This window comes from Neofelis nebulosa, chromosome 1 (genome assembly GCF_028018385.1).
Source record: "Neofelis nebulosa isolate mNeoNeb1 chromosome 1, mNeoNeb1.pri, whole genome shotgun sequence".
Taxonomy (NCBI): domain Eukaryota; kingdom Metazoa; phylum Chordata; class Mammalia; order Carnivora; family Felidae; genus Neofelis; species Neofelis nebulosa.
This window is the reverse complement of record NC_080782.1, coordinates 159,465,825-159,486,549: the sequence shown is the minus strand read 5'-3', so window position 1 is coordinate 159,486,549 and position 20,725 is coordinate 159,465,825. Positions and strand designations below refer to the sequence as shown.

The 20,725-nt window shown below is 46.1% G+C and overlaps 1 long non-coding RNA gene across 1 annotated transcript in view; it reads right to left on the bottom strand.

The window, feature by feature from the left end:
* LOC131506891 (uncharacterized) overlaps window positions 1–20,725 on the bottom strand; it is a 39,108-nt gene that overhangs the window by 3,532 nt on the left and 14,851 nt on the right. Inside the window, exons 3-5 of the long non-coding RNA XR_009259217.1 lie at window positions 18,436–18,582; window positions 12,937–13,044; window positions 5,163–5,268 (exon numbers count right to left, since the gene is read on the bottom strand). This is a non-coding gene — a long non-coding RNA (uncharacterized LOC131506891). The remainder of the gene's footprint in view (window positions 1–5,162; window positions 5,269–12,936; window positions 13,045–18,435; window positions 18,583–20,725) is intronic.

Below are 20,725 nucleotides of genomic sequence, written 5' to 3'. Positions count from 1 at the left end.
CTTGAAAGTAGAAGAAAAAAGAAATCCAAATTCTAAGGAAAGACAAATGATGTTAACAGCAGACGTCCCCCACAGAAACCAAGCCAGCCGAAAGGAGTGGCATGATATATTCAACACACTGAATGGGAGAAATGTGTAGCTGAGAATACTCTATACATGAAGGCTGTCATTCAGAATAGCAGAGATACATAGTTTCCCTGACAAACAACACTATATTCGTTCATGACCATTAAACCAGACCTTCAAGAAATAGTAAAAGGGAATTCTTTGAGTGAGAAAGACAAAAACAACAAAGACTAGAAGGAAAAAGAGAAAATCTCCGTAAGCAATGACAAAACAAACATGGCAGTAAATTAATAACTGTCAATAGTCACTCTGAATGTAGACTACATGCTCCAATCAAGAGACATAGGGTGTCAGAATGCATAAGGAAAACAACACCCGTGAATATGCTGCCTTTAAGAGAATCACTTTATACCTAAAGACACCTGCACACTGGAAGTGAAGGGATGGAGAGATATTTATCATGAAAATGGATGTCAAAAGAAAGCCAGAGGAGCAATACTTACATTAGAGAAACTAGATTTTAAACCAAAGGCTAACAAGAGATGAATAAGGTCGCTCTATCATAATAAAGAGGTCTAATTAACAAAAAGATCTAACAATTGTAAATATTTATGCCCAAATTGGAACACTCAAATACACAGAACAGTAACAAATACACAGGAAGTCATTAATAGTATTAACAGATGTTAATGCCACAATTACAGCTGTGGACAAATAATCTAAGCAGAAATCAACAAGGTAATACTTGCTATGAAAGACACACTGGACCAGATGGATTTAGCTGATATAGTCAGAACTATCCATATTAAAGAAGCAGACTACACAGTCTTTTCAAGTGCATATGGGACATTCTCCAGGGAGGATCACATACTAGGTCACAAATAAGGTCTCAATAAGTGCAAAAAGATTTAGATAATACTATGATTATTTTCTAACCACAATGCTATGAAACTGGAAGTCAGCCACAATATTTTTTTTGGAAAACCACAAATACGTGAATGTTAACATACTGCTAAAGAATAAATGGGCCAAATTAGAAATTTAAAAACATAATGAAAAATATATGGAAAGAAATAATAATGAGAACACAGCAGTCTAAAACCTTTGGGGGACACCTGGGTGGCTCAGTCGATTGAGCATCTGACTTCGGCTCAAGTCATGATCTCACAGTTCATGGGTTCGAGCCTCGCATCAGGCTCTGTGCTGACCACTTGCTCAGAGCCTGGAGCCTGCTTCAGATTCTGTGTCTCCTTGTCTCTCTGCCCCTCCCCCGCTCATGCTTTGGCTCACTCTGTTTCTCAAAAAAACTAAATAAATGTAAAAAAAAAATAAACCTTTGGGATGCAGCAAAAGCAGTCACAAGAATGAATGATGAGTTGAGGTGCCTGGGTGGCTCAGTTGGTTAAGAATCTGACTTCAGATCAGGTTGTGATCTTGCTGTTCATGAGTTTGAGCCCTGCATCTGGTTCTCTGCTGCCAAGCTCAGAGCCTGGAGTCTGCTTCAGATTCTACGTCTCCCTCTATCTCTGTCCCTCCCCTACTCACTCCTCTGTCTCTCTCTCAAAAGTAAATAAGCATTACATTTTTTTTTTAATTTTTTTTTTTAATTTTTTTAACGTTTTTTATTTATTTTTGGGACAGAGAGAGACAGAGCATGAACGGGGGAGGGGCAGAGAGAGAGGGAGACACAGAATCGGAAACAGGCTCCAGGCTCCGAGCCATCAGCCCAGAGCCCGACGCGGGGCTCGAACTCACGGACCGCGAGATCGTGACCTGGCTGAAGTCGGACGCTTAACCGACTGCGCCACCCAGGCGCCCCGCATTACATTTTTTTTTAAAAAAGAATGAATGATGAGTGATTTTAGCATCTTTCCATGTGTTTGTTAGCTATCTCTATATCTTCTTCAGAAAATGGCTATTACTGCCTTGTGACCATTTTTAAGTTGATTATTTGTTTTTTGGTGTTCATTTTTATAGGTTTTTTTTTAATCCATTTTGGATACTAACCCTTTATCAGGTATGATGTTGGCAATGACTTCTCCCATTCTAAAGGTTGCCTTTTAGTTTTGTTGATAATTTAGTTCACTGCGCAGAAACATTTTATATACATGAATTCCCAATACTCTATTTTTTTTATTTCTCTAGCAAAAGAGACATGTCTATTATGACGTTGCTTCCAGAGGGGAAGATGGCGGTGTGGGAGGACACTGGGCTTACCACGTGCTGCTGATCGCTGAGATTCCACCCACATCTGCCTAAATAACCCAGAAACTGCCAAAAGACTAGCAGAACGGACTCTCCGGAGCCAAGTATAGACAAGAGGCCCACGGAAGAGGGTAGGAAGGGCAGAGAGGTGGTTCGCAATACACGGATTGGCGGGAGGGAGCCAGGGCAGTGGAGGGGCAGCCCGCCCTGCAAGGCAGAGCCCCCGAATTCTGGCTTGCAAAAGTGGAGGGGCTGGACTATGTGAGTTCTGACAGCCAGTGGGACTTAGCATCTGGAATGTTAAAAGTCAACAGCTCTGCTCTCAGAGAGGAGGGAGGGTGAGAGGACTCCAGGAGGGAGAGTTGTTGAGCCCAGGAAGACAGAGCTCAGCTCAGCAGGGAACAAAGGCACTGGCAAGTGCAATTTCCCTCTCCCATCCCCCAGCTGAAATTCCAAAGGGAACCAGTTTCCATCACTGAACTTGCTTGCAGCGGGCAAATGCCCAATGTTGTGCTTCTATGGATCCATCTCTCTCACTGGCCTGTCTCCCTCATGGTGCTCTAGGGCCCCTCCCACAGGGGACCACCGGTGGCAAAGCTAGCTAAGCCTGACCCTCCAGCCCCTGTGCACCTCGCAGATCCACCCCTTCTAATACGCCCTTGGCCAGTTCCCATCGAAGCAGCACCACAAGCCTGGCAGTGTGGATGTAGCCCAGACAAGGGCCACACTACTCCACAGTGAGTACTGCCCCTGGGAGAGGGGAAGATAAGATACACACAAGTCTGACTGTGGCCCAAGCAGTGGGCTGGGGGCAGACATCGGGTCTGACTGTGGCCCTGCCCACCAACACAAGTGACTCCAGACAGCACAGGGGAAGTGGCTGCAGTTTGGAGTCACCTCAGGGACTACCCAAAATGATGAAACGGAAGAATTCTTCTCAAAAGAAACCCCAGGAAGTAGCCACAGCTAATGAATTGATCAAAAGCGATTTAAGCAATATAACGAAAAAATAATTTAGAACAATAGTCATAAAATTAATCGCTGGCACTGAAAAAAGCATAGAGGACAGCAAAGAATCTATTGCTACAGAGATCAAGGGACTAAGAAATAGTCAGAAGGAGCTAAACAATACTATAAATGAGGTGCAAAATAAAATAGAGGTGGCCATAGCACGGATTGAAGAGGCAGAGGGGACAATAGGTGAATTAGAAGAGATAATTATGGAAAAAGAGAAAGCTGAGAAAAAGACAGATAAAAAAAATCCAGAAGTATGAGGGGAGAATTAGAGCACTAAGTGATGCAATCAAATGGAACAATATCCATATCAAAGGAATTCCAGAAGAAGAAGAAGAGAGCTACCCCAGGTAGCTTCCTCACAGCTCCAGGGGAAAGTGGGGAGTAAAGGTGCTCCCTCCTGTATCTTCTAGTGCCTTCTCCTAGCAGGCTCCAGGCCTGGCCCCTTCCTGAATGTTCATACCTACTTCACTCAGGGAGTGGAGTGATCCAGGACTGCCTGGAAGCACCTCAGTGCCAGGCAGTGCCAAGAGCTCCCTGATGGGTGTGAGATTCTAATTACCACCTCGTGGCTGGAGGCCGTTGCCCTCCTCAGCCCTGTGAGCAGTGGCTCCTCTTCTAACCCAGGTAATTTTCCTTGTAAAGGTTGGGTTGTGCCCCGCCACCCACGTGGTCTTAGGCTGAGCCACAAAATCTGTGGGGTGCTGGCCCTGGGAGGGCACGGGCCTACTACTGGGCCTTCTAGGGACAATTCCTGGATCTGTGCACAGCAAACCCCAATAATGCGAGAGGTTATGGGTCATCTCAGAGGGTTGTTGCCATGCTCAAATAAGCAAACGTGGGGCGCCTGGGTGGCTCAGTCGGTTAAGCGGCCGACTTCGGCTTAGGTCATGATCTGCCGGTCTGGAGTTCGAGCCCCGCGTTGGGCTCTGTGCTGACAGCTCAGAGCCTGGAGCCTGTTTCAGAGTCTGTGTCTCCCTCTCTCTGACCCTCCCCCGTTCATGCTCTGTCTCTCTCTGTCTCAAAAATAAATAAACATTAAAAAAAATCAAATAAGCAAACGTATGCAAACTTTTACTTTTCACGTAAGTTGTTATGGACTAAAATGCTGCCACAGGGTTAATACTGTAAATGCTAGCTGTCGCTATTGTTGGATTTTAAATTGTAATTTTCTTAGGTCCAAGTTGCCCCAAAGCAGCCAGAAGACCTCCTGAGCATGCTGTCCAGAGCCACATGATGGAGCATCTTGCCTTCAGTCCCTAACACCCCTGGGGGCAGGCAGGGGACAGGCTGTTACAGTCAGTATACAGGTGAAGAAGCTGAGGCTCGTGCAGGGGGTGTCCTCATCCCCAGGGGACGCTGCTCAGGCCCTTCCAGCCTGCCTGAGTGACCCTGACATCTACCTATGCAGCTTCTGTGTGAGGGGCTGGAGGGGGTGCAGGTGTACAAATCCCACCACTCCCTTGCTCCCTCCAGGACTTTCAGGCTCTGAAGCCAAATAAAGCACCAAAGCTCTCTCAGAGCCTGTGGCCTGGACAAGGGATACCAAACAGAGTTTCTCCTCTCCCAAATCCAGAGGGCTGGTGTCTATGGGAAAATCCCTAACTCTGCTCACCAAGTAGCTGCAGGTACACACACAGCTAACCTGACTCAGCCACCCCATGGTCGAGTGGACAGACACTGCATACAGCCCACACTGACCCCTGCTGCGTGCTGACTCTGCCACTGTGAGCGGAGCCCACGGAAGGCCAGCCCTCATCAGCAGTACCCTTCCTCCCTTGAGGAGGTACCAGTCCTGGGTGGGCAGAGGGCCCAACGGGGCACCTGTCTCCTCCTCTACAGTCCATAGGCCCCACCTGGAACACGCCCAGACCCACCTGGGCAGGCTTGATCGCCACTGTGTTCCCAGCAGCCAGGCAGTCAGCCGTCTTCCAGGAGAGCATCAGCAGGGGATAGTTCCAGGGTATGACGATGCCACAGACCCTGTGGTACAAAGAAGTGGGTCTTTGTCTCTCCATTCGGCCTGGGTGCCAGACTGCACCTGCCAGCTGCTTCGTCTCCCCAAGCCTGACCCCTTTTCCACTCCAAGCATCTTGATATGGTGCCCAAGGTCCCCCTGAGAGAGCTCATCCCTGGCCTTCCAGTCCCTGATGGGGCAGTATGTCCGGCGTGGCAATAGCCCCTCTTCCTGGCAGGGCACAATGCCAGGGAACATGGTTTCTCATTGCAACTGTCAGACCTGCCTAAGGACAGTCCAGTCGGGCATGACACCAGGCAGTGAGGGGTTGACAGCAGGCAGGGCCAGGGAGAAGGACAGGGATCACCCAGGTGGGCAGAGAGAATATGGGAGAGAGTTGGAAATGGGTGGGCCAGGAGGAAGTCAGCGAGAGTCCTCTTGGGTGAGGCCAGGGTGTAGTTCCATAGAGAAAAGGAAGCAGTCAGCTGAGAAGGCCTAACAAGGCTTGTCTGCTCTGCATTAAGAGATTGTACCCAGCATCTCTGTGCCCTCTTGGTCCCAGACAAAGCCTCTGGGTGAGCAATGTCTCCATCAAAGGGAAGCCCCTCATGGTCCTGGGGGGCCTAATGATGACACGTGTGGTCCCAGCAGCCTGCTTTCCCCTGACTCCTGTAAAACACAGGGCACTGTCTTTATCAGTGTCAGACAATTAATGAGGCCATCCACACAGAATTGCTCAGGCTACCTAGCTTGATTTCTTCATCATATTAATGATCATAATCACCACAGAATGTTTCCCAAAAGATGACTTAGCTGAACCCAGGAAGGGGGAAGAGCGTGTGTGAAGGCTGAGGTTAGGACAATCTGGGGACCAGCACACCATCCTGGGAACAACAGGGTATACTCAGGGGTTTGGAGAGCCACTCCCCACCCCATGTACACCCAGCAGACCCAACAGGATGAGAAAGCAGAGGAAGCACGGTGAGAGTGTCTAGAGAAGAGGGTGAGGTCATCAGGATTGTGGGGGCTCCAAAGGAGAATGGACATAGGAAGTCCCACTGTCATGGCTGAACTGTACTCCCCAAAATTCGCAGTTGAAATCCTAACTCCAGAACGTCCTTATTTGGAAATTAGGCCATCCCAGATGTAATTAGGTAAGACGAGGTCATACTGAAATAGGGTGTGTACCTAACCCAATAGGACTGATGTCCTTCAAAAAACAGCCATGTGAACAGACAGACATGCACAAGGAGGACACCAAGTGAACATGAGGGCAGAGATTGGGGAACACCCAAGACTGCCAGTAAGCCACCAGAAGCTGGGGGAGACGCCTGGAGCAGATTCTCCCACATACCCTCAGAAGAAACCAACACTCTGACACCTGAATCTGGAACTTCCAGCCCCAGAATGCTAAGGCAACAAATGTGTGTTGCTTGAGTCTCTTAGTTTCAGTACTTTGTTATGGCAACTCTAGCAGACACATAAACCCGCCCATATAGGGACAACTTTCCCAGTCCCCCAACTCCTGGGAGGTTCTGCATTAGTATCCTCCTCAGTCTGATGGGGACAGACTCCTCGGGAGGCATCTGCAAGAGCAGTGACCATGCATTTCCTGTGGCTGTCAGCCAGGTGGCCCCTGGTCCCCCTGCCCAGCCCTTCTCAGGCCTGCGCCCAAGGAAAGGGCTCCAAGCACATGGGCTATGCAGGGCTCTCACTCTACACTCTGACACCTGGGCAGGGGAGTTCCTTGTTGTGGGGCCTGTCCTGGTGCACTGTCTACATATTGTGTCCTCTGGGGGACAGGCTGGGTGGGGAGCCCTGCCCTGAGTCAGTGCCACATCCCACCCAGGCTGCCCCCTCTCTGGGAGCTACAGGACAGGGTTTTCCTGTATCCACAGCCCACTCTCCCAACAGGGGCTGCTCTCACCAGCAGACCTATCCTTCAGGACCTGGTGTGGTCATCTGTACTCATTTCTCTCAATGCAAATGACATCTGAACACATTCTCCTTCTGACACCCCCCCCACATTCCCAAAGAAGCTGAGTGCCCTTGAACACAATCCACAGGGATGTGAGGTCCCTGCTGGTGGATCCCAGAGGCCCCATGTTGTAAGGGGCACAGGGTAGGTGGGAATGCTTGCTGGGTGCTGACCACACTGGGCCTCTGGTGCACATTTGGTGATTTTAGAGGGCATTCGTCAGTGTGCTTCCCTCACACGAGTTTCTCCTGGAGCTGTTCCACGTGGTCCTCATAGCTCTCACTGTCCCATGCCTTCACACAGCCACACGCCATGCCCTGGTTAGGAGGCCGCAGAGTTCAGCATGGGTTGTGCAGGGGTTTGCTGTCAAGGCCCCAGAACAGCTTCTGTGAGTGCTTTTGGGTTTGTCTCCTTGAGCACCTGTGCCAGTGAGTCACCATAGTTGTGCCTGTGGCAGGGTACATTTGGAGACTGAAAAGTCACTGCCAAGTTGCCTTTCACAAAGGTGGACCCTCTGCTTCTCCCACCCCCCACAAGCAGTGTGAGGAGACTTCTCTCTCCCTAGGCCTTGGGACCATCTGATGGTGAGGCATAGCCCCTCACGTCTGGGTTTAACATCATTTCCCCAATTCCTACTTTTTTCTATGTTGATTGGGCAGGTGCCTGTCTACTGTTGAGCACTAGTTCCCATCCTTTGTCTATTTCTCTATTATTTTTACACTGCTCCTTGGTGCCCTGTAGTTCTTAATTTTATGCATATTCATTATTATAATCTTTGCACATAAAATTTTTCAGGTGTGCCCTCTGTTTCCCACTATGTCGCTGACTGATACACGGCTATTGTGGGGCTTAAGTAAAATTATACTCATAAGGTCATTGAAACAGTGCTTGGCACGGAGCAGGTACTTTAAATGTGAAAGCTGTCTTATTTGCTAGGATATAAGTCCCCCGAGGGCAGGCAATGCCATCAGTTTTGGTCATCGTTGTATATCCTGCGCCTGAAATGTATGGCATTTAGTAATCGGTGAATAAATAGTGTTTGATAGATGCGGAAAAAGGGGATGAACACTCACACTACAAATGGCGCAAAAAGTGCCTAGTGTGTGGTGAGTCTTTGCCTGGCGCTGTGATTCACCCAATAGGCTCCTTCCTGGTCAAGGCCAGGTTGTGGCTTGCTCTGGCCTGGTTGATGGGGATGGTGGAGCCCTGGAAGAAGCAAGGGGAGTCACTGGTAGGGGGCTCCATTGCTGCCTTCCCCTTTCCCCCTGGGCAGCCAGACTGTGCTTGGGGCTCAGAAAGGAACAGGGTCTTGTCTCCATCCTGAAATCTCCATGACCGAGACAGGTAGGAGACCCAAACCTTCCAGACAGAGGTATCTGAGGACTTCAGGTCCAGGTGGAGAAGGCAGCCATGAGGGGCAAGGTGCCTCCTGCACTGAGCCTGGCAAAATCCTCAGACAAGAAGCTGGTCTGGGTACAGGTAAGGCCTCTGGTTTTGAAACTGGTGCAGAGAAGGGAGGAGTTGGGGGGCCAAGCTGTCTCTGGAGGCTGTGCTGGCCCAGGAGGCCCCAGCTGGGGGTTGGCTCCAGCCAACAGTGATGCAGCAGCAGCAGGAGAAACAGATGTTAGGCCTGCCATAATACATGCACCTCTCAGCCCCATGGAGAGGATAAGAGGCATGGAGCCCATTCTGGCAGACCCCAGTGAACTTGTTGGTGATGGATATCTCTGGGGAAGGGTTGACCCATCCCTGCCTCTGGTGGGAAAACCTCTGAAAATGGCTCCCAAGGTCACATCCTGATCCCTAGTATCCAGGAGCTGTGGGCTACCCCTTCCGCAAACATGCAGAATGGCACAGTTGACCTGAGGATAGGGAGACGATGCAGATAACCCCAGCATGGCCTCAGGAGCCTCCATAAAGTCAGAGTTTTCTCCAGTTTAAGAGACTCAGAAGGACGCCAAACCTGAGAAAGGCAAGGGGATTGGGGGGCCAGAGCGAGGTCAGAGCAGGGCCTGCAATAGCCTCGGCCAGCAACCAGCAAGGACCTGGACCTTCAGTCGTACAACAACAGGAGCTGATTTCTGCCAACACCTGAACAGGCCTACAGGCAGGGTTTCCCCAGACCTCCAGATAAAGCCCAGCCTGGTTATACCTTGACACTGACCTTGTGAAATCCTGGCATGGAACCTAGCCAAGCCTGCCTGAATTTCCCATCTGCAGAAATGAGAGCTGATGGGTTGTTTTAAACCAATAAACTGGGGTCATCTGTTATGCAGCATGTAGGCTAACACACTGCCCTAGTTTCCTGCTGACCCCAGCCTGCCTGTGTGAGCTCTCACTTGGTGGGCAAGAGCTTCAGTCCCACGTGAATTTTGTCACACCAGCAAGCAAAGTAGTGGAAGGTCTGGATGGACATGACCAGGTGGGTCTTCAGGGCAAGTGTGTAGGCAGCATCTGCATCCAGAGCCTTGATGGTGGCCAGCTCTTCCTTATGCTCTTCCATGAGGTCCGCCAATGAGGTCAAGGGGTGGGGGAGGGGAGGGAGATTGGCTCAGGATGCGACCAGCCTTGCCTATTCTTTCAGGGCCCTTCGTCAATGAACAAGGGGCTCTGGCCTGCACAGCTAGCTCTGCCACACTCAGATGTGCTGACCTCAGTTTCCTGATCTATGAAATGGGACAGTAAGGTTTACTTTGCTGGATGGCTATGAGGATGATGCCCTTCTGTCCCTCTCTCCTCTCCTCTCTTTTCCTTTCTTCCTTTGTAAAATATGGATGGAGTAACTATTTTATAACGCACGTGATTCTGCAAAGCAGTCCCTCTGCCTCTGTAATAAGGAGGTCACCATCCAAAAAGGCCACCCTCTCTGTCTCTGGACAGCCTTGACCAGGGGACAGCATGTCCAGCTCAAGCACCAGCAGATCCAGTGGAGTGAGCCCCCAAGGATGGCATCTGTCGGGAGGTAGAGGGGGGATGATGGGAGAGATTCAAGGGAAGGTTCGTCTACACAGGCCTCCTGAAGTGTGAGCTCTATGAAATCCAGTTGCCCTCCTGTGATTCCGGTGGGTGTGCTTCTGTGGACAGCCTAGGAATTAGGACTGTGCCCCCTTCTCTGATATAACGGAGCCCAAAAAGCAGAGTGCCCAGGGGACAGGGTGTCCAGAGGAAGGTGGAGGCCACAGACCCAGAGCAGCTCTCAAACTTGTGCATGGGGGAGCTCTGGCCCAGAGATAAGTCTGGGACCAAAGACTGCTGACCAGCTCCTCTCTGCATTCAGCCATGGCATGGCCTAAACACCCCAAGTACACACTCACACTCCCTGGGAAGCCAACCCTAATTCCTGCCCACTCCTCACCAATAACATATCCCTCCAGTGTCCTGATAGCATCCTCTACCTTTCTTCAAACCTTGCATGACTGTTACAGATATTCACTTAGTTGAGCATTCCAGTATTATTTGCTTCTCCCTGAGGCCTGGGACAGGATTTGGTCCCCTGCTCCCTACTGGATCTGCTACACCCACGGGGCACACAGTCAGTATGTAGCATAAGACTTGTGAGTGAAACTGTGGGCTGGACAGACACAAGCAATCTAGTGGCGTAGCCACACGGTTACCTCACACACAGTGACACACCCAGGTAATTTTCTAGTTAAGAATAGCAAAGGTGTAAATCACTTTTTGAGAAGCTTTATAGACCAAATAAGAAAAACACCATGTTGTGGCACTTCAAAGACCAGGGTTCTATCAACTAGAAAAACAGATGTGTCACAGGTATAAATCTGTATTATAAACAAGCCAAAGTTGGTCTTTGTGTATTGGCCTCTAGTTGTTCAAGTCTTCACTGCAGGGTGAGACCTGTCAGCTTAAATGCTTGCTGGATACCCATTTATGTCTCCAATTATTTTAAATGTAGTCCAAACAAGCAGACTTTAGCTGTTTAAAGTCTTCTTGCTTTGCATCACCCACTTGACAGCTATTATCGTTGGGAGAGATGGACTATGCATTTACAGCTGCTGCCTTCCCAGACCTCTGACCCAAAGATCACTGCTCTGCTGCTGAATAACTTTGCGAGGACTCGGGATCCCGCCCTGTCTGATCACCCAACCTCCAAAAGTTCCTTTGCACCCTTCCCATTTTGAGTAGAGACCACCCCACTACCGTCTCTGGATGGTCTCCCACTAAGGGGATGTCGCATCCTGAAGCCTGTTGCGTGTTTCTACTTCTCATAGTCCTATCTTTTCCCTCGATCAGCCCCAAATACCTCCAATTCTTCCAGACAATGTCACTTGCACGTGATGTGGCCATCTCATAAAGCCCTGAAGTAACTATCACCTGAGCACACCATTCGGGAGGCTCAACGAGAACTGAGTAGGATTGTTCACTGTCAACTTTGTTGAGCTGTACCTTTGCCTCCAGCATCCTGTCTACAGAAAGCACCAGGGGGGAAGGCATTGAAGCAACCACCATCATCCCAGAGGTCCTCAGGACAGTCATGAGGAATGGCAAGTGTGGGGTGCCACACAGGCTCAGCCTCACTCCCATCAACCTGGGCCACCACCAGATTCTTGTCTGTGAACCTAAGGAAGTGTCTAAACAAAAGGTGACAGCTTCCTACAGACTCTGCCACCAGCTCTTGGTGGCCCCACTCTGGCAGCTGTGGACACTGGCCTCTAGGTTCCTGAGAGGATCTATCTTCTCCTTCAATGGTTCTTGGGGCCTGTCTCGTGACTTTCTCTAACCACTTTTCTGGATTTTTCTTCCTAGTATCTCTCACAATTGCATAATGTCTCAACCCTCTAATGTATTCTGTATTCCATAATATGTATCCATGGTGGTCTAGTTTCCTCATTGAACCAGGGGCTGCTCCCTTCTGAGCCAGCAATGGGCGAACCTCCACCATGGGGACTGGGAGGTCGAATGAGGCAGCAAGGCCAGCACCCTGCTTGTTACCACAGGCACGGTACACCCTCCCTGCCCAAGGGCCCAGCACCCAGGCAACCCTGTCCACACAGCTTCCCTTCAGGGATTCCCCAAACAGGCCTCAAAGTGGTAGCAGCTCATGTTTCTGCCTGACGATCCCCTTGTTTGTGTCCCCACACCCGGTCTACCCCTTTGTCAATTATTTTCTTTAAACTCCCTTCAACTGACCCATTTGAGCGTGCTGTTTTTTGCAGCCCCTGAGGGATGCTATACGTAGGGCAAAACGGAAAACTGAGTAGGCACCTGTAGGAGTAAGTGTTGTTTCAGGTAGGTGTGTGTTTGTGTGTGTGTGCGTGCGTGTGTGTGTGTGAGTATGATATGCGCATACTGGGTCATGACATGAAAAGGTCAAGGTCCAGAAAATCTGACAAACATGGGATTCAAGGAAGAGTTCCCAACAGTGGGGTGTCACATATTCAAGAAGGGAACGCCCATGCTGAGATTATTGTTGACACGTGGAGGGGGAAGGAATGGCTTCATTTCTTGCATGGGGATGTTAGCTCTGGTCCCAGTCTCTGAAGCAGGCTCCAGACCTTTGGAATCCTCCCTCCTCCCAGCTCCAGCTCCCCTCTGGGCCATTCCTGTGGAGGGAGTGTAAACTGACTGCAACCATTCTGTGTGCAAGTAGAGGCTCCCTAAGCCAGGATCCCAGACAACAAGTGGAGTAGATGAGAGAGGAGGCCTTGGAGGGGGAAGGTGGAGGGAGAGCAGGAGGGAGTGCAGGAAGTGTACTCACACATCCATCCGTTGGGTTGACGGTCTCCTAGGTCTTGGCACCCCAAACACATCCCCAGTGAAGAGCTGTGGGCATCTGGAGGGTCAGCTTTTTCACCACCTTTTCCACCTGGGAAGGGAATTTTTGCACAGATTCAGTGCAGTGTGGAGTCTTCACAAGGTGCATTAGTGACAGATATGAACCCACAGAGAGACACAGGAAACACAGACAGATATCCACTCATGCACACACGTGCACGCACACACACACACAGAGCCAAGGGGCCAGGGCTCAAGGCCCCTTGGCCTTGTCAGGTCTCTTTAGCCAAATCCAGTCCTGCTGCCCTCCTTATCCCAGGGAGATATTATGTAGGCAGCGGTGGCAGCTGAGCAATAAGAAGCGATGATGAGCATGGAATCTGAGGTCAGGCTGCTTGGGCTGCAACCCCTGTCCTGCCACTTACCCGCTGTGTGATCTCAGACTGGTTGCTAGGCATCTGCAAGTAGGAAGTGCCAGTTGGCAGACAGACACTTGTGAGTCACCAGACATGACACCAACTCCATCGCTCACTTCCCTGTAGACCTGAAATTCCAGACGGAATGGCATCCTCTGAAACACCATCTGTCTCCTGAAATCTGTTCATCAGTCATCTGACCACAATCCTAAGGCCAACCTGGTATCCATCCTGGCCACCTACACTTTCTTCATCAGCTTTTGATCCAAACAAACTATCCCAAATTTAATTCCTATAGCAGCTCGTAGCCTGCCAAGACACCTCAGGATGATTTTTCAAGAGTTTCTTTTAAAAATATGCTTGCAGGGGTGCTTGGGTGATCTCAAGATTCGGGAGTTCGCACCCTGCATTGGGCTCTCCACGGTCCACACAGAATCTACTTCAGATACTCTGCCACCTGCCTCTTTGTCCCTCCCCACATACTCTCTCTCTCTAAAAATTGAATACAACACTTAAAAATTAAAAATAAGTTTGCAATTATACCATCACACTTCCATATATGCAAGTTGAATGTATAAGATCACTTGTTTCCCTTATTGGGAAAATGTTCTCAATTACTCATTCTCTGTCTCTTTCTCTCCTTCTCTTTCCATATAGCTACCTCCCTCTCTCCCTTTCTCTCTTTCTTTTGACATTTCAACAAAAAGAATTTAATGCATGCAGTTGGTTGCACAGGTGATGAAAGAGCTGAGAAGCTATGAGTCAAACCAGAGATTAATAACAGCAGGAAGCCCCTGCCATTACTAGACTAAAAGGACAAATGGAGGAAGTGGTGGTCCCAGAACTAGGGTTTAGGGTCCGCCAGCAAAACTAGAATACTGGAAGGGTGATCTGGCGGAGGCTGGAGCCACAGCAGCAAGGAGGAAACTGCTTGGAAAAAACACCATAGGACACAGAGGGTAGGAAGTACTCTGTAAATGCCAGTTCTTAATATCCTACTCTCATATCTTTGGGGGTCAGACTTTGTCCCATAGACAACAATTTCCTCTGTTGCATTTGCCTAACTGTGCTGGCAGCCTCAGGCTATCAGAGTTACCAGGGAGAGTTTGGGATATTGAAGGTGGGCTCTTGAGTGCCCTGGATTCTGGGATGCTCAGTTTTTCCCCATGTGTCATTGAGATCACGGATGTGAGTGTTTGAGAGGTCTGCAGGGCCAACCCCACATGGAGGGGCCCAGGACTCACAGAGTCAATGATGCACTCGCTCTCTTTGTTGTCCCCTTGTAGCTTCCTCACTAATAGTTGGATGAAGTCCCCCAAAGGTTGTTGCCACATAAACATCCTCATTTTCTAATTCCAGTTCATAACACATCTCCTTCATTTCCTCAACCAGTCTGGAGAAAAGAAGATGGGAAAGTGGGTGCATGGAAGAGGCTTGGCAGACCTGCATCATTCTAGCGGCAGAGGTTATGGTGCCAAAAACATTTATCCAGAAGGAAACTTCATCTCCACAACCAAACTGTCGGTGTTAATCTTGAACTGGGGTTAAGAGCCCAGTCCATGGATTCACAAGGCCCTAGTTTCAACCTATGGCTCCACTACTTACTAATACATGACCTTGAACAAGTGGAAAACTCCGAGCTTTAGTTTCTTCACCTGCAAAACTGCAATAATAGCTCCTCTACTATTTTCTGATAAGTAAATGAGATAATCTACATTTTGAGAATAATCAATAGGAGATTAAGAATAGACACTGAAAGATATGTTAAAAGAATGAAAAGGTTGACACTCCTCAGCGGCTCAGGAGGTTAAGAGTTCAACTCTTGATTTAGGCTCAGGTCATGATCCCAGGGTCATGGCATAGAGCTCCACACTGAGTTCTGCACTGAGCGTGGAGCCTGCTTAAAATTCTGTTTCTCCCCCTCCACCCCTCTCCTCCAATCTCTCATTCTCTCACTCTCTAAAAAATAATAATAATAAAAAGAATGAAAAGGCAAACCACAGATTAGGGGAAAATATTTCCAAATAAAATACCTAATAAAGGAGTTTTACTCAGAATATATAAAGATGTCTCAACTTTCAATACTAAGAAAAAAACAAACAATCCAAGTAAAAATGGGCAAAAGATTGAACCGATCCTTTGCCAAAGAAGAAATGCAGATGGAAAAGGCATATGAAAATATGTTCAACATCACAAGTTATTAGGGAAATGCAAATTAAAATGACAATGGGATATGTCTACACAATTACCACAATATCTAAAATTAAAGTCTGACTATATGTATCACTGGTAAAGATACAGAGCAACTGATCTCTCACACACTTCTGGTGGGATTGTTTAAAATGGTACTTTGGGGGGCGCCTGGGTGGCTCAGTCGGTGAAGCCTCCGACTTCAGCTCAGGTCACGATCTCACTGTCCTTGAGTTCGAGCCCCGCGTCGGGCTCTGGGCTGATGGCTCAGAGCCTGGAGCCTGCTTCCGATTCTGTGTCTCCCTCTCTCTCTGCCCCTCCCCCGTTCATGCTCTGTCTCTCTCTGTCTCAAAAATAAATAAACCTTAAAAAAAAAATTTAAATGGTACTTTGGAAACCATGCTGTGGAGCAGTTTGGCAGTTTCCTAAAAATTAAACATGTACTTCCCATTTCACTCCCAGATATCTACTCAAGAGAAGTAAAAACCTACCTACAGAAAGAAAATGGTAGAGTAGGAAACTCCAAAGATCCATTCCTCCACATAAACAGGTATTGAACTGGCATAATTGTCCTGAATCAAATGTTCTGGAACTCTACGAGTAAGTCAAACATTTCAAACACCCAGGGAAGAAGATGATGAAGAGGCTGGTAAATGTTAGCAAATTTCAGCATTTGGTGGGGTGTTACTCCCCATCCTCCTGGTAGGAGGCATTGGGGGAAGCTGAACTTGCTCCTGGTACAGCTTTCTGGAGCCAGGGTGGGCAGTAAGGACCTTCCCCTCCCTACATCTAGATTGTGTGTTCTTCGGGCCGATGCTCCTTTTGATCACTGAGGGGCCAGCACAAAAACTGGCAGCCACAGTTTTAACCCTCAAAGACTGGAGAAGCTCCCAGGAGATTTAAAAAGGCAGTACTTTCCCCCTGCTCTTTTGGGAGTCTGACATTTAAGAAAACTGTTTTTAGGCCACTGGCTGATCACAGAGATAACAGAAAGTAAACTTCAATTACTACATACAATGAGGAATTGACACTTTACAAAAAAAGAAAAGAAAAGAAAAGAAAGAACAAGTTTGGAAAAGTCACAAATGGATAAACTCAACCCTTCACAAGCAAGACTTAGCAATCACCGAAGGCTGAGAGGATTACTTTTTCAGAATTACACGACACTCAAAATGTCCAGTTTTGAACAAAAAATAGTAAAACACACAAAGAAACAGGCAAATACAGCTGATTTTCAGGAAAAATGTAAGAATTTAGAAACAATCATCCTCTAGGAAGACTAAATATTAGACTTATTTGTCAAAGATGCTAAATCAACTCTCTTAAAGATGTACAATGAATTTAAAGGAAACCTTGGACAAAGAACTAAAGGGAATAAGGAAAATAATGTAAGAAAAACATGAGAATATCAATAAAGACATAGGAAATTTAATAATAAACCAAACAAATTCTCAAGCTGAGTACAATAGCTACAACTAAACACTCAGTAGAGAGGTTCAGTATCAGATTTGAGCAAGCAGAAGAAAGGATTGGTGAACTTGAAATTATCCAGTCTGAAGAGAAGAAGGAAAAAAAGGATGAATAAAAATGAACAGTCTGTGGGACATCATCAAAGTCATCAACATTCTCATTTTAGGAGTTCCAAAGAAGAGGAGAGATAGAAAGGGCAGATAAAATATTTGAAGAAATCACGTTCCAAAAGTTCTCAAGTCTGAGGAAATACATGAATGTATACATCCAAGAAGATCAATCAATTCCAAGGAGGATAAACTCGAAGAGATTTACACCATGACACATTTTACAGTCAACTTGTTGAAACCCAAAGAAGGAATTTAGAAAGCAGGAAGAGAAAACTAATTCATCACCTACAAAGGATCCTCCCTAAAATGAAGAGCTGATTTCCCTTGGGGTGCCTGGGTGGCTCAGACGCTTGAGCACTGAGTCTGGCCCAGGTCAGGATCTCATGGCTGTGGATTTGAGCCCCATATCAGGATCTGCATTGACAGTGTAGAGCCTGCTTGAGATTCTGTCTCTTTCCCTCTCTCTCTGCCCCTCTCCCACTACCAGTTTCTCTCAAAAATAAAATTTTAAGAACGTTTAAAAAGTTATTAATACAAAAAAAAAGGAGCACTAAAGAGAATTTCTTGGGCTAAAATGAAAGGACACTAAAGAGTATAACTCCAAGTCATAAGAAAAAAGGTAAGGTTACCATAAGAACACTGGTAAAGGTAACCACAGGGGTAAATATGAAAGCCAGTATTAGTGTACTTTTGGTATCGTTTGCAACTTCTCTCTTTTTCCTATATAATAGCCAAATGCAGAACACAATTATTTTAAATCAATATTAATGGCTATGAAATGCATAAAGATTAATCTGTGACAACACTAGTTGGGGTAGGAATAGAGACATACAGGATCAGAGTATACACTATTGAAACTAAATCAGCATTATGTAAATTACACTCTTATATGTTAATTGTAATAACTTTTAAAAAAAGGAATCAAAGTGGTATAGTACCCAGAAAAGGGAGGGCAGTAATAAAGAAACTGAGGAACAGAAAGCATAAAAGATGTACTAAAAACAAACAGGTAAAGAGAAGTAAATCCTTCTTTATTACCAAACTTGTTAAATGAAAATATAACCCTCTTATTAAAACATAAATTGAAATGTGGGATAAAATACATCCTCCATCCAGATGCTAGACATTCACTTTAGATGTAAGTACACACAACAAATTGAAAGTAAAAAGATGGAAAATGTATCTCATGCAAAGAGTAACCAAAAGACAGCTGGGTTTCTATATTACTATCAGAAAAAAATAGACTTTAGGGGCGCCTGGGTGGCTCAGTCGGTTGAGCATCTGACTTCGACTCACGTCATGCTCTCGGGATCCATGAGTTCGAGTCCCACTCGGGCTCTGTGCTGACAGCTCGGAGACTGGAGCTTGGAGCCTGGAGCCTGCTTCAGATTCTGTGTGTGTCTCTCTGCGCCCCTCCCCCACTCATGCTCGTGCTCTCTCTCTCTTTCTGTCAAAAATAAATAAATATTAAACATATTTTTAAAAAGGAAAAAGAAAAAAATAGACTCTAAATCAAAACAGGTTATGAGAAACAGAGACTATTAATAAAATGTTCAACACAACAAGAGGATATAACAATTATAAACATACAGGCACCAACAACACAGCCCCCAATATATATATATAGCAAAACCTGAAGGAGAAATAAACTTTTCTACAAGAGTAGTTGGAGACTAAAATTGCCTAACTTTCAATAATGGATGCAACAACCAGAGAGATGAGAAATAAAGAAACAGAGGAATTAAACAATGCTATAAACCAATTGTATACATACAGAACCAACATATACAGAATACTCAACCCAAGAAGAGAAGAATTCACATTCTTCTCAAGAAAACATGGAATATTCTCCGGGATACTATTTGTTAGGCTATACAATAAGTCTTTTTGCTGTGGTTTTTTTATTTGTTTGTTTATTTTTCTGAGAGAGAGAGAGAGAGAGAGAGAGAGCAGGGAAGGAGCAGAGAGAGAGACACACACAGAATCTGTAAAAGGCTCCAGGCTCTGAGCTGTCAGCACAGAGCCCGACATGGTGCTCAAAGCCACCAATCGAGTGATCATGACCTGAGCCAAAGTGACATGCCTAACCACCTGAACCACCCAGGTTCCCCAGGCTACACAATAAGTCTTAATACATTTTAAAAGATTCCAAACTTATACAACATCTTTTCTGATCTCAGTGGAACACAGCTAGAAATCAGTTGCCAAAGAAAAATTGGAAAATTCACAAATAGGTAGACATTGAATGGCACATGCTTAAACAACCAATGGGTGAAAGAAGAAATCACAAGGAAAATGAAAATGCCTTTAGTCAAAGACAAACAAAAACACAACATACCAAAACTCATGGGCTTAACAAAGGTAGTGCAGGGAAATCTGTATCTGTAAATGCATACACTGAAAAAGATCTCAAGTCAATACCGTAATTGTACATCTTAAGGAATTTTTTAAAAGGGTAACCTAAACTCAAAACTAGTAGAAGGAAGGAAATAATAAAGATTAGAGCAGATACAGATAAAAGAGAGAATAAGAGGACAATACAGAAAATCACTGAAACCAAAGTTGGTTCCTTGAAAAAAAAATCAACAAAACTGACAAACAGGACTGACCAAAAAAAGAAAAACAGAAAAATACTTAAATTACTAGAATCAGAAATGAAAGTGATTATACCAATTATACATAAATAAAAAGGATAAGAGAATACTGTGATAAATTATACACCAAAAATTTGATTACCTAGGTGAAATGGACAAATTGCTAGAAACATGCAATCAACATAAACTAACTCATGAAGAAGTAAAAAATCTGAATAGACCCATAAATAGTAAAGAGATTAAATCAATAATCACAAAACCCCCAACAAAGAAAAGCCTGGGGCTGAATGACTTCACCAATCCTTCTCAAAATCATCCCTCCCATAAAAACTCTTTGAAGAAGAATGAATATGTCCCGATTAATTCGATGAGGTCAAAAATACCCTGATACCAATGCCAGAAAAAGACACTATAAGGAAAGAAAACTCCAGGCCAATATTCCTGATGAATAAAAATGCAAAAAAACCTCCATAAAATACTAGCAAGCTGAATTCACTGTGAACAAGTGGAATTCTCAGTTGCAAGGATGGTTTACCTTATGGTCAACAGGGCAAGGTTTCAGTTATACATGATGAACAAGTTCTGGAGGTCTAATGTGCATCAGATTGACTATAGTTAATAATATTCTATCGCGTACTAGAAATTTGCCTTAAGAGTAGCTCTCAGGAGCCCCTGGGTGGCTAAGTCGATTAAGTGTCCGACTTCAGCTCAAGTCATGTTCTCTCAGTTCATGAGTTCAAGTCCCACATCGGGCTCAGAGCCTAGAGCTTGCTTCAGATTCATTTCCCTCTTTCTCTACCCCTCTCTTGCTTATGCTCTGTCTCTCTTTGTGTCTCAAAAATAAATAAATGGTGAAAAAATTTTAAAAAGAGTAGTTCTCAGATGCTCTCACTGCCAAAAAATAAAAGTAACTATGTGAGATGGACATGTTAATTGGTTTGATTGTAATAATCATTTAACTATATATATATGTATATATATATGTAACTATA